The 12,558-nt window shown below is 41.1% G+C and overlaps 1 protein-coding gene across 1 annotated transcript in view; it reads right to left on the bottom strand.

The window, feature by feature from the left end:
• The window catches only part of CFAP44 (cilia and flagella associated protein 44), a 557,576-nt gene that overhangs the window by 75,437 nt on the left and 469,581 nt on the right, over positions 1–12,558 (bottom strand). The window lies entirely within an intron of this gene.

Here is a 12,558-nt window from a genome sequence, read left to right as displayed (position 1 = left end):
TTGTTGTGGCATGGTTTTTGACCTGTCGTTTTGGGAGACACATTTCCTTTCACAATTACATTTGTTCTTAGCAGTGCGAAAAAAATCAACAAGAACAGTGGTGGCGCTCCCGATCCACACGGGAAGTAGACAAAGAAAATGATGTGACGTGTGGTGCTTATATGTGGCTCCCCTCTATCACTTCTGGGTTGATGCAGACCCACACAGTGCCACCCAGCAGAGTGCATGAGCACTGCTGAGGAAAAGTTTCAGAGTCCAGTCTGCACCTGGGGAGTAGGTGAGGAATCTGCAGTTAGAAGTATCCATCAGAATCTCGGGATAGACACTACCACACATAAGGGGTGTTCACCATCGTTGCAGGGGCGTAACACAGGCCCCCGTATACCCCGCGGTGTGGGCCTCCCCCCCCGAACTGCAGGGGTACCCTCAGGACAGTACTCCGGTCCGAGCTTGGGGGAGGCCTTAAATTTTCGTTACACCACTGCATTGTTGGGTAGACAAATTCATATGAAGAAACCATTGTAGATGTGTTTTGGGGTCCATAATGGTGTATGGAGCTCACCCAGAAGTGCCAGAAGGTTAAACCGAATGGAGCCACGGTTGACTGCAAGGGAGTGTTATATCAAGTCGACCCTAGACCAGCATAGGAGCAGCAGAACAGCAAGCTATTGGAAGCACTTTGAAACCCCCAGGGAGTATTACTTGGGGTCTACGAATGAGTAGCAAAGGAGTAACAGGAGGACAAACTATTGAATGCACTGTTGAACCATTCAAGGAGTGTTATGTGGGCTTCAACCAGGAGAGACAGACCACAACTCATTCAATGTATTGATGCACCATCATGGAGTATTATATGGGGGCACTGTTAAACTACCAAGGAGCATTATATGTTGCTTACCCAGGAGCAACATATGAGCAGCCGAGGAGCCCATTAAACCACCACTATTAGATACCACTGTAGATGCAGCATGCACACCTTCCTGTCTGATTGTTTCTAATGGCTGATCACCCTGTTTGACAAATAGAGATGCTCTCTTGAAAAACATGTTTACAAGTTGGGGTTGTACTTCAGGGCAAAACCTAAAAACTCTGAATCAGGAATGATGTCTTACCAGCCTCTCTGTGGCCATTTGCCTCGCCAATTTCTCATATTAGTTTGGATGGGTATTACAGCTGTGCTCACATAAACAGCCTTTTCAAAGCCCCTAAATGCAATATCTAGTTTAACGCTCCAAAAGTTCCAAAACTAGACAACTCACTGGCTCCAACATTAAGTAAATTCTAAAACAGTATGTACCCTTCACTGATTTGGCATTAAAGCCCAAGGCCAATTTATAAATCCATTACCTGGCCCTCTGAGTGACCCAAAGGAACAGCTAAGCCTACCTGCAGTTATGTCAGTCTCCCTACATTACCCGTGGAAGTTTGTGCTTCAGTACAGAGCAACTACAGTCCACAGAGATGTTAAAAAAAAATATGTGCAACACAAAAAGATGATGGACGGAATGTTGAACATTGTCAAACATTCACCCCCAGTCACAGATCTGGGTTTAATCCATCGTTATGTTGCTCACCACGCCACCCCAGTTCAGACATAGCCATATGCAAATCAGTCTTGACCCTGTGCCTCATGGGAACAGTCCAGACCGAACTGCCAGGCCATGTCTTCCCTGGACAGGAATCAAGCATCCTAGGACCGGTTTCGGACTTTCAGCCCTCATCAGCCAGGATAGCTTGACTCCAGTGGCGTAGTGAGCACGGGACCCACGTCTGGGCATACCCTTCCCACTTAGGGTGAAAATGCAACACAAAAAGATGATGGACGGAATGTTGAACATTGTCAAACATTCACCCCCAGTCACAGATCTGGGTTTAATCCATCATTATTTGCTCACCAAACTGGCTGGGGGTGAATGTTTGACAATGTTCAACATTCCGTCCATCATCTTTTTGTGTTGCACAAACAAATATGTATCAGATATATTTCCCTAGAGCTCTCTGAGGTCTCACCCTTTGACCATCCTTCTCAGTTGTTAATTCTTAGTCACTGAGCAAGCACAAAATGGAGGTTCACAATCTTACCGGGTACTACTAACTTGATAATCTATTTCTCTTCCCAGTTCCTCAACCCCTGATCTTTTTGAGAAGCTATCCTGAAATACAAGAATAACCACTCTTGTTGTGGTAATGGACTTGGGCCTGTTACCTTGTTATCCTCAAGATCATTTCGCATGTTCCAGCTTCAGTGTGAGACTTTACTGAAATTCCTCTGATGCAGACCAAAACTATGCGATCTTACACAATTAGTCTTTGCCTGGTCTGACGCCCACAGACACAAGGGGTCCTGCCAATAATAATTTAATTTCTTCCTGTGTTTTCTATATTTGTACTTTTAGGGGATTTTAATATTTTAAACACGGCCACAGATCTTTCCAGTACCTCCAATTTATAAGAAGCATGTGCTACTCTGAGGAGTGCTGGATTGCACATACTAAGTCAGCCACATACTTGATCATAGCTACACTGCCCAAGAAGCTCAAAGTGTCCCCGCAATGTCTCAGATCCCCTGGTTGGACAAATCCACAGTTGTTTTCAATTTTAACCATTGTTATGAATCACCTCCCAATATCTGCCTGACTAACAGCAATAGGGTAAAGTTGCAGTGGAAAATCCCTCTTCTGTGTTTGCATAGCAAACTTTATTTCCAGACGACTCTTATTCCACTGCTTAAGGCTCCTAGGTTGGATGAACTCTTTTTTACGTGCCATCTCTACAATTCTGTAAATAAAGCCTTTTCCATTGTATCTACCTTCTTCCTGGTACATGATGCTGATTTCAGTAGTCTAACACTCATTTATAAACAGTCTGAACATCTTTGGAGCAGGTCGTATGTCCCACTTCCAGACTTAATAATGTTGATGCCTGAAATCAGTACAAAGCAACCGCTGAAAGAGCTCACTCTGGATCCTACGCAAGTCACTCCCATGAGGCCTTTTAAAATCATTGCAAGTGTTTTCTGTCTGGAAAGCAGCAAGCCTCCTATTCCTCTAAAGTCTTGTGTGGAGAATTTTAAGAGTTTTTGTATTCCAAATTAGAAATCATCCACCCTTAATTTAATATCTCCTGCATCTCTAGCAAGTCACCTATGTCAGCATCTGCTCTTTTGACACCACTGCTCTGGGTTAGTGACAAGGTAAACTGGATCTCGTACTTAATACATTATGTTCTTTTTCATTCAGTTTTCAATCTGTTTCTCCAGGTTCCCCGATAAACCCCTATCTGGTGAACTATCTGAGAGCTATCAAGGACACCATAGCGGTTCCTCTTTTTGAGCTCTGAAATCCTGTTTTATTCACCTCTATAGACCCCTCCTAATCCTGAAAGACAGCCATTGTCTCTTCATTTTGACAACGCCTTGCAGTGTTGCAAATGTCATTACAAATTACCGATTCATAGCTCCCTCCCCCAACTTTCCAAATTACTGAATCCACAGTAAACTCCGAGATATGTGCCTACATAAAAGGAAAGCAGTTTTTTCCCTTAGGCATGGGATTGAATCCATTCCAGTTGTTTCCCACAGAGGTGTTCGACCAAAATATTGATGCAAAAATATCGTGGGTCACAGCTATCGCAGTCACAAAATCATGATCTCAACAATATTGTGGGGCTTAATATAGAAGGTAAGAACATTGTTTTTTATAAACTTTATATAGTTTTTTTGAAAATGCAGTTGTGTATAATATAGTTTTATTTAATATAGTTATATAAGGAATCATTTTAATTAGTTTGATAAATATTAATGATTTTAGTGTTATAACATACTAGTGTTATAATACTATGTTTGTTCAATTTGTTTTAGCATACTTGTTATGTTATGTTAATTAGTCTTGTATAGCACACATTCACCAATTATTTCTTGGAGCTTTTGCAAAGACATCCATGCTAATGTAGAACGTTGTTAAGTAAAACATTTAATATATATATTTTTTTTTAAATTGTTAATGAAGTAGCAGGTTGCTGGGTTGGTAGGGAATTAGGATGAGAGGTTTTTTAAAATGTAAAATATTGTCTTGAATGTATATTTTTATGTAATTAATATTTTTAGCTGATAAATTATGTAAATTCAGTAATTGTATTTTTTATTTATTTATTTTTACTTAGTTGTTAATTGGCTACGCAGTTAAATAATGTTATGTTTATTGAAAGTGTTACTATTGTTTTATTTGATAATGAATATATTAATATTATGATTTCATTTTTATATTATTTATTTTTTAATTATTTTAATTATTGGTATCTGTTATTGGGACAATAGGGAGAAAAGTATTTTAATTGAAAATACTTTTTATATCTGGTAATTATTTACATTTTTCATTAAAAATCTTATTTTTAAAATGTCCCTATTTGTTTTTTATTTAGTGAATAAATGTATTATTTTAATATATATTAACTTTTAAATTTTTTAATATTGATCAATGTTTGATTTAAAAACAGTTTACTGACTGTTGTTTGGATTGGAGTGAGATTAGTAAATATGGCCCCTCCAAAGTGCCACACTTGCGCTACTTTTTCTAACATAAGTGTTAGAATAGTTAATCTGATCAATACTCCATCACTTTCCATACTGTTACTTAGATTGGAGTGGGTATATTAAATCTGGCATGGGAATAGTAAGTATAACTCCACCCAAGTCCCACACTTTTGCTACCGTTAGTTTCATTGGAGTGTGAAAAATAAATCTGACAATTCCAAAGTCCAACACTTTGCTACTGTTGCTCAGATTGGAGTGAGAATAGCAAATCTCACCCTTTCAAAGTCCAACATTCACCCTACTGTTGCTTAAATTGGAGTGGGAATAGTAAATCTGATCCCTCCAAAGTCCAACAGTTTTGCTACATTTGTTTATGTTAGAGTAGGAATATTACATTTGACTCCTCCGAAGTCTAAAACTTTCCATTATTTTGGTTACTTTGGAAACAAAATATTAAATTTGAACCCTCCAAAGACCAATATTTTCCTACTGTTGCTCAGATTGGAATGGGAATAGTAAATCAGCCCCCCCCCCCCCCCCCCAAGTCCAACACTTTTACTACTGTTGTTTATTTTGGAGTGGTAATAACAAATCTGGTCCCTCCAAAGTCCAACAGTTTCCCTACTTTAGCTTACAAGTGTACTTATATATAACATGGAACCTCATGCCAGTCTGTTTCCTCAAGAATGTCAGTCTCTTCTCAAACTATTTCGTTTTGCAATTTGTGGGGTTGGGTTTGCATCCGTCTTTGGTTTGCGTCTCTTCAGACTCTCGGACTTAGGATATAAAATTGGTGATTTTAGACAGAAGATGGAGAGAGTGGGAGCACTGAGGCATGCTCCAGTAGAGAAGACGTCCAGCCTCTGGATCTCCACTTAATATTTGAGAGCACGAGTAAAAGGGTCCAAGAGATGAGTGTATCTGGTTGTTTTTTTTAAAAAGAGTTTTATATAGCGCGAACTTGACCTGAATCGGGTTTCAGAGCGCTTTACATAGTACCAGTTACGTTACATGACGACACACATTAATTTTTGTTAGGCACGGGAAGATTAAGTGATTTGCCCAGAATCACAGGATGTTCAGTGTCATTGACGAGACTCAAACCCAGTTCCCCAGTTCCCCAGATTCGAGGTCGACAGTCCAAGCCGTTAGGCCAACTCCAACAATTGGTGACGTCTCATAAACACTACCAGACTCCACTTCATGTCCCACTGTCACCATCTCTGGTCCAACACACAATGATATCGGGTCTGCCTGATCCATAATAGGAGTAAAAATGGTCACCTACCTCTACTGGGACTCCCATGAAGCGACACCGTAGGTGTTGAGTAGACTAAAAGAATAGGGCCCTGTAAATGCCACATGGTGAGGCAGATTTAACTCCTGTCAATCAAGGAGTTGTAAGATTCTATACACATAGAGACGCCAAAGGTTTGAACATTTAGGAACTGCAGAACTGTTGAGAAATTTGGCTGGAGGCAGCATGAGAAATCATGCAGAGAAAACCTACCCATTTAAAAGCTCAGCATTCTCTTGGGCTATGATCTTGTTATGGTCCTCTTCATGCACATTGCATGTCTCTGCACCTCAGCTTCCTGCTCCATCTGCTTTTTGTTGAACTAAAATGTGTTCCCGCTTCCAGAGAAATCCAGTTGACATATAGCACGCACTATGGATAGGTCAGTGCAATAATACATCCATTGAAGACTTCCTTATGTAATCTGAAGGTCAAGGGTGTGAGCCTGCAAGTTCACTCAGTCTCACACCCTTCTCAGATCCATATACTCGATACCATTTAGCTAGGTAATAAAAACTAGAAAGTCTCATCCATTGTCAAAGAGTACTAAATAAAAGAAATTGTTCATCTGCTCTTGCTATGTGAGATAAATGGTAAAAAGTTACTTACTTGTAACTCCAGTTCTCCAGCATTGGCATCTTTCAAAACTTCACATGCTTGAATTACTCTCCGCCGCCAGACTTGGAACCCTTGATACCAATGTTAACAAAGCAGGGTAGGCCTCATAAATTAATTAAAATGTAATTTGTCTATACCCTTTAGTACCCCACACACATCATTATATATGACCTAAACTACAGCCAATCAGAGATCAGCACTCTCAGGTGTTCTCTTGTCAGATATATGCAGTTCATAATATGATACTTGTAATAGCTGTAAATGAAGCCTTATGCCAAGGGGAGGAAGATGGGTCACCTGTGAACCTATGAAAGATACCAATAACTGGATTGATGTTTGTGCAGACATGTTCCATAGTTCTACAGAGAATAGAGCATCGATAAGCACACCCTTCAACAATTAGATTCGCCCCAAGTATCGGATAGGTAAAATTGCTCTAGGTTGCAAATATCAAACATATATCACTTAATTAATAATTTACTCAAAAGAAGATTCTATTTTATGTTCTGAGCCACACTAAAATACACAGAGTCCACACGGTTCAGATTCTTCAATTTGGCGTTTTTTAATCTTGTTGATGCATTCTGTCCATCAACTGTTGTTTTTGCATTTGTCACCCCGAGTGGGAAGGGTATGCCCAGACGTGGGTCCCGTGCTCTTCATGCCACTGGAATCAAGCTATCCTGGCTGACGAGGGGTGAAACCCCGAAACCGGTCCTAGGATGCTTGTTTCGAATCCAGGGAGGACCTGGCTTGGCAGTTCGGGCTGGACTGTTCCCATGAGGCACAGGGTCAAGACTGATTTGCATATGGCTGGGTTCAAACTGGAATGGCACGGTGAGCAAAAAAACGATGCATTTAGGCCCAGATCTCTGTACTGGGGTGAATGTATGCCATTGTTCTGCATTCTGTCCATCAACTGTTGTTTTTGCATTTGTCACCCCGAGTGGGAAGGGTTTGCCCAGACGCGGGTCCCGTGCTCTCCATGCCACTGGAATCAAGCTATCCTGGCTGAAGAGGGGTGAAACCCCGAAACTGGTCCTAGGATGTTTGTTTCCAATCCAGGGAGGACCTGGCTTGGCAGTTCGGGCTGGACTGTTCCCATGAGGCACAGGGTCAAGACTGATTTACATATGGCCAGGTCTAAACTGGGGTGGCAGGGTGAGCCAAAGAATGATGGATTTAACCCAGATCTCTTGACTGGGGCAGAATTTTTTGATTTGTTCTGCATTCCGTCCATCAATTGTGTGTCTTTTGCTTTCTCGCGCTAAGTGTGCCGGGTATGCCTAGACGTAGGTCCCGGGCTCAATGTGCCACTGGAATCAAGCTATCCTGGCTGAAGAGGGGTGAAACCCCGAAACCGGTCCAGGGAGGACCTGGCTTGGCAGTCCGGGCTAGACTGTTCCCATGAGGCACAGGGTCAAGACTGATTTGCATATGGCCAGGTCTAAACTGGGGTGGCATGGTGAGCAAAAGAATGATGGATTTAACCCAGATCTCTTGACTGGGGCAGAATGTTTTGATTTGTTCTGCATTCCATCCATCAATTGTGTGTCTTTTGCTTTCTCGCCCTAAGTGCGCCAGGTATGCCTAGACGTAGGTCCAGGGCTCACTGTGCCACTGGAATCAAGCTATCCTGGCTGAAGAGGGGTGAAACCCCGAAACCAGTCCTAGGATGCTTGCTTCTGGTCCAGGAGGGACCTGGCTTGGCAGTTCGGGCTGGACTGTTCCCCTGAGGCACAGGGTCAAGACTGATTTGCATATGGCCAGGTCTAAACTGGGGTGGCATGGCGAGCAAAAGAATGATGGATTTAACCCAGATCTATTGACGGGGGGAGAATGTTTTGATTTGTTCTGCATTTCGTCCATCCATTATGTGTCTTTTGCTATCAAAATAAGCACACATCATTCTATTTTCTTTTACAAATTTACCTCTGTATCAGAGGTATTGGGTGAAGGTATGTATTGAAATCCCTGTTCAGTCTATTGCGAGGGAATCTCTGTTCGACCCTAGACCCGGTCATCTGCTGGCAAACCTAGTGCATTTGTGTTTCTTGGGTTTCTTCCATATTTTACAGAATGGCCCATCTCCATAACCTCTGGGCCTCCTTTGAAAGGATGAGAGATCTGATTTCTCCTTGTTTCAGGATGCAAAACATAGTTGTGCTGTTGTTCGAACGATTCATGACGTGCATGTTCTACACCAGTGGCAAGAAGTCTTTTAATACTAATCTTATTGCTCGTATTTCAAGGATTTGTTATATAGATGCTGCACTCTTCTGATCATTTCTAATCCCTGGAGATAAGCGCCAATACAAGAGAGATGCATCAGGTGCCAAGAACAGCTGAGGTTTTACTGGATATACTTTGAAGAAGTTGTTCTTTACTAACCACTACCTGAGTCCCTTTTTCGTAGATATCACCTGAACGTGATCGTCCCAATCTCCTGAAAACTGTTGCCATTGGACACTTAACCTTTATGGGATAACCCTCAAGTCTAAATGGCAATGTGGTATTAGAAAAATGCATGAAGACATAGTGCCTAAGATTGTCATCAATGTTCTGACTGTGGTGGTATTCGTTGTCTGTAAAGACATACAATGTTGACTTAACTTTTCTCCATCTTTGATGAAGTTGGCTCCAAGAAAAATAAGGTTCCTGCTTGGAATTAATTGAGATTTCTTGCAATTGATCACTACTCTTTGATTTAACAGTGTACGGCTTGTTAGACTGGTCCTATGCAATGCCTTGTCATAAGTGCTTGCTTAACTTAAATGTGCCTTTCATCTAGATATGGATATGCCATATCTCATTTTCACCTTATGAAGTTGGCTCCAGGCCCTAGGCACATGGTGAAGACTCTTGGTGCTGATTTTAGGCTGAAAAGTAAAGCTTTAAACTGGATGTGGTGACCTGCCACCATAAAACAAGAGAATCTCCTGTGCTTCACATGAATCAGGATGCTGAAATAAGCATCCTCGAGATCCATGGGGGAGAAGTATTTCCCTCCTTCGAGAAGCTAAGATTTCCTGCAGAGTAATCATTCGGAATTCCTACATCCTCATATATTTGTTGGCATTCCTCAGATATAGAATAGGCTGCCAATCTCCTGATGTTTTCAAAATTAGAAAAAATCCAGAATTAATTCAATGAGATTGTTCTCCTATTGGTACCTCCTCTATAGCTTGTTTTTTCAAACGTTTGGCAATCGCCACTAATAATTGAGGACGTTTCTTTTGATTTCCTTTTTTTGATGGGATTTGTGGTGTTTTTCCACAAACTTCATGGTATGACCTTGAGCTACTGTGCCCAATACCCATCTATCCGACATATGTTGGCAGTTGTCTTTGAATTTTTACATTCTGCTTCCTACCGGCCACTTTGCTTGGAAATATACTTCGATAGGAAAGCCATGTTCTTCCTCCCTCAGCATTGTATTTTGAAGATCGAGTACCTTTTCTCTCCTGTCCTCTGTGTTTTTTTGTTACTTTTATTCTGACCTCTTATTGCCTTTGTTGACATTGTGACAGCCAATCTGTTCCATACTTGAGCTTGACATCTATAATTTTTGTATTGATGTGTATTTTGTAAACCACCTAAAGATCTAGCAGTTTCTGAGTCTGCTTTAATGAATTGAAGGGTGTCATTCACCTTTTTTTCTGGAAATATTTTAACCACTGAAAGGCAGATCCATTACTCTAGACTACACTTCTGGCATAAATGAAGTGCTCTTTAGCCAACTATACAATCTCATAATGGTTGAGTTTCCTATTGGACGAATGGCACAAGTTGAAGCATCCATGGAGGCATCAATAAAGGAAGACGAAGCCTGCAGTATACTTTTGGCCTGGGCTCTGTCTTTGTGAGGACGCATTTTTCAATAATGGAGCTATGTTGCTCCATATTTGCCTGTCATAATGTGCCACAATAGCAAAAGCATTAGCAATCTTTATGCATCTGCAGCCAGTACATTAACTCTTTCTCATGGACTCCCATTTGCATCCTTCTTTGTCCGTAGGTGTTGAACACAGGGTTGAAGGGTTGAGTGATCTTCTTTGGACTGCAGCTAAAAGCACTGAATCTGTCTTTATCCTGGTTTAAAAAGTGAAGTGGTGCCGTACAGGTGGCCTTGTATGTCTTTTCAATTTGGGATAGCTTGACAGCATCTGTAGAAGGATTTTGCACAGTGATTAATCCTTTCTCCCAAAGGTGTTCCAATGTGCAAATTATTATTATTATAGAATATTAGTAGAGTGCACAGCTACCCATATACAGGCTTCCCAGCGCTAGTGGCAAACAAGTGAGAGATTGTGAAGGATTTACTCTGCTAGAGTGAAAAGATGAGTTTTCAGCTGTTTCCTAAAAGTGAGTACATTTTGGTCTGACCTTAAGTGGGTGGGGAGAGTATTCCAGAGTTTTGAGACTAGGTAGCTGAAAGACCAATCCCTTCCTCTTGCCCTCCTGATTCTGGGCACGCTTAACAGAGAGAGATTATTTGATCTCAAATCTCTGGCAGTAATGTAGGGAGTAATGAGATGTTGGAGGCTATGTGGTTTTCAAGCATACTTTACCCTGTGAGCAATAGATCTGGTCCTGAAAAGAATCTTGGCGTTGTTGAAAAAAGGCTTTCGACGGACAGTGATATACCTGCATCATCAAAGATGATCAAATCATCATCGACGATTGCTTTATCAATGATGTAGTCTTCATCAACTTTATTGGTATTAAATCCGCCAACAATGGTGCTGACATCAATAGGTGTTTAGTCTATGATTGAACATCCGCAAACTGTGTCATCAAAGAGGGAGTTGTACTGTCAGTGATGACTAACCTGCCATTGAAGAGTGCTTCTTCATCGACAATGATGAAGTTAAGTTCCTCGAAGACTGTTCCCACATTATTGACGACAAGGATTTTGTAGCAGATGAACCACCTTGTCTTTGGCCTTTCTGCATAGCTATGGTTATCTGAATGACGAACTTAACGTTTTAAAATCGGGGATCCCTCCCCTGACTCAGCTTTTCGCTTCACTTTGTCAGTATGCTTCTTAGGTTTGATCCATGTAGATCTTTTGCCTTTCCACATGCCCTGAAGAGAGAATTGTTCTCTCCCTGCTCTGCCATGGTGAAGAGAAAAAATTGTCTGAAGTTGAATGCCCTCAAGAAGTCAATGCAATAATGTTAGCCTCCTGTCTTGCCATCAAATCTGACAGTTGGAAGATTCTGGCGTGGAATGACGTGAGGATGCTGATCTCTGATTGGCTGTAGTTTGGGTTATACATAACAACGTGAATGGGCTACTAAAGTTCATTGTAAAATTCAATGCGATTGAGTATAAAGCCTATACTCTCTGTTAATATGGTTACCAAGGGTTCCCAGTCTGGCAACAAGGAATGATTCAAGAATGTGAATCAATAAAATATTCAGGGGGAGAACTTATCCTTACCAAATGAAAAGAAGACATTTACCAGCACAGTTGTGCGTAAAAGTGTCTGAGGAAGTCAGTGGCGCACATCACAAAAATTAGCCACCACCAGTCAATTAAATAGGGGAATTTATAGACCTTAATGAATACAAGTAAATTATGATGGTCTTTGATAATGTAGAAGCTATGAAAAGCTGCAATGCCTTGATCCTCAACCTTGGGGCAAATGTATGTCTCTAGGGCTCTTTAGAATAAACAGAAAAGGGTGGAAAGTCTAATAAGGTTGTGTTGTGCTTCGCTGTTTAGCTATGGTTAGTTCTGGTTGTCCAAATTATCCTGAAGTCAAGTAACCCTTGATTCATAATCTTATAAAGGGAGAAAAGCGGGAACAAACAAGCACCCTTGTTTTGGTACCCATGGATGTACCAAGCCTACCTAGGAGTCCCAGGTCCAACAAAGATAAAGATAAGATAAACAAAATTATAACAAATGACTGAAAATGATGTCCATTCAGATTATTTGTATGTAAATGTATCCTGGAAGTCTTTGTTGGCTTGGTCCTGCTGACATACGGTGGACACCCCTCTACTATACAGATATACAAGTCTATGAGGGATTGACTGCAGATGGTCAGCTGTAAAACACTTTATCATAGAGACTCCGCTGAAAGAGTTGGAGCTTCAAGCAT

This window comes from Triturus cristatus, chromosome 8 (assembly GCF_964204655.1).
Source record: "Triturus cristatus chromosome 8, aTriCri1.1, whole genome shotgun sequence".
Lineage (NCBI taxonomy): Eukaryota > Metazoa > Chordata > Amphibia > Caudata > Salamandridae > Triturus > Triturus cristatus.
The sequence above is the reverse complement of the archived record's forward strand: the minus strand, read 5'-3'. Positions and strand labels throughout refer to the sequence as shown.